This window comes from Pteropus vampyrus, unplaced genomic scaffold (assembly GCF_000151845.1).
Source record: "Pteropus vampyrus isolate Shadow unplaced genomic scaffold, Pvam_2.0 Scaffold124, whole genome shotgun sequence".
In the NCBI taxonomy this organism is placed as follows: Eukaryota; Metazoa; Chordata; class Mammalia; order Chiroptera; family Pteropodidae; genus Pteropus; species Pteropus vampyrus.
Genome location: NW_011888905.1, coordinates 2593095 through 2595031, shown reverse-complemented (window position 1 = coordinate 2595031; position 1937 = coordinate 2593095). Strand labels below are relative to the sequence as shown.

Genomic DNA, 1937 nt, shown 5'->3' with positions numbered 1-1937 from the left:
GTCTTCTCACTCATTCAATAAATATTTCCTGCATCCCTAACAGGATTAGTAAAGCGCCAGGCAACAACAGTAAACACTTGCCTTTTCCTTATAAATAAACAAACAAATAAATAAAATGAAAACAACAAAAGCTTGGTGCGATTCTCCTTCAGAGAACATAAAGCCAGGGCCAACAACAGCGTGTCTATGCAGCCTAAGCTAGCGGGCCCTTGGAGGCTGGTCTCTGCTCGTGGGAACGAGGGGGCTTTGGCCCCGCCATTTTCTTTCCTTCTTGATGAGCCCCCAACAGGATGCAGCAGAGCTGAGAGGCGGCTCAGGGAGGCCGGGGGGGAAAGAGGTCAAGTTGAAGGATCGCAGAAGACATGGAAGTGGAGATTACCTGTCAACCATCTTCCGAAGTTCCAGGGCCCTTTCAAAACTCTGCAAGAAAAGTGAGTTCTGTTGCCCTGCGTCACCTCCATTGCCATGTCCAGGCCCCTACTGGGGGAGGGGGAGGGGAGACACAGAGACCTTTCTCTTCGGAGAAGGCGTGGCCAGCTTCCTAGGGGAGGAAGGCGCTGGGCCTCGCAGGACGGAGGACAGGCAGCGCTTGGAACGGCCCAGGTATCTGAATGCCTACTGCGTGCCAGACAGTCTCCCACTCCTGCTCTTACCTCCTGCACATCAAGGGCCTCTCAGGGAGAGAGCCACTGGTCAGCTGATCTGGAGCCTGGAGGGAGCCCCTCCTGCCCAGCCCCCCTTCCCACTCCGCATACCTTGTCCACCTTTCCCATTTTTTCCACAGACATGTCTGTAGACTTGCTTGATAACGTCTTGGGAGCCTGAGCAGGCTCCTTTCAATTTGGTTCAGTCACCAAGGTTTCAGTAGTCATAGCAACATTTACGCCTTCAACAATGACCCTGAGTCTAGGAGGTGATTGGTCATCTGGCCTGTCACCCCGGAGACGTGAAGGGAATCCTGGTTCTCCAGCTTCTATTAGTGACACAGGTAATTCTCTGAGGAAGGACCGGAGTCCCAATTTCAGGACTTCTGTTGGGTCCCAAGAAGTAGCCGCATGATCCCAGGTCCAGGGGACCTAGTCCCACGGGTTCTCTGGGGGCAAAGCTGCATGCCCTGCCCCACCAGGCAGGTGCGGTGCGGAGAACGCATCACACGCCCCTTTTACTAAAAGGCCACACACCCCTTTTACTAAAAAGCCACTGGAAAGGAATGAACCACAGACCTTATTTTGTCATTGTTCATTTTATTAAATAATTTATAAAGTCAGACCCATGCACTGGTCCGACCACCCCGTCACACTGTCCCAGAGCTTCCATCCCCAATCAAGGAGGGGGATGGGATTCTATCAGGTGTCCAACATCTCTTTCCTGTTTATTCCCGACAGCATGGAATGAAAGTGGACGGGTGTGGGCCCCGTGTGTCAGGGAGGTGGCTTTCACACTTCCTGGTTCGAGTGCAGCGCCAGGTGAGTTCCACATGCCACTCACGGCCTCCCCCGCCCTCCCTACCGATCAGCTCTCGGATGTCTCAAACCCAGCGAGTTCCCAGTCAACTGTGTACAAAGGGGCAGGTGTGGAGGACGCTCGCCCCGTCCTCCGCTCTCACCCTTGGGGTTCACGTAGTCTTGGCAAAGGGCAGATGAACTGTGATCGAAACCAAGGGAGGATTTTTAAGGAAGCTCTGACAGGAACATTAAGAAAAACGTCTGAATTCAACTCCAGAAAAAAGTGCTACCAAGAGAAAATGAGGTCTCCACCAACGTTTGGAGGAAGGCTGGCGAACGGTCCCCTGGGCGTGAGCTCTGAGAGCTCGGCACGCGATGGGGGCTTCGGCCGCTCCGGGCCGGCAGAGCCGGGTGACCCGAGGGTGACCCGCTGCAGTCTGTGTGGCTCCCTTGGGCGAAGGCCCTCCAGCTGCGTCACAGCGTGCTCTCCAG

The 1937-nt window shown here is 54.6% G+C and overlaps 1 protein-coding gene across 1 annotated transcript in view; it reads right to left on the bottom strand.

The window, feature by feature from the left end:
- Positions 1–1224: 1224 nt before the first annotated feature.
- Positions 1225–1937, bottom strand: part of CUNH1orf43 (chromosome unknown C1orf43 homolog) — an 8890-nt gene continuing 8177 nt past the window's right edge. Inside the window, exon 6 of the mRNA XM_011366536.1 lies at positions 1225–1872. The gene's annotated coding sequence lies outside the window, so the exon portion shown is untranslated. The remainder of the gene's footprint in view (positions 1873–1937) is intronic.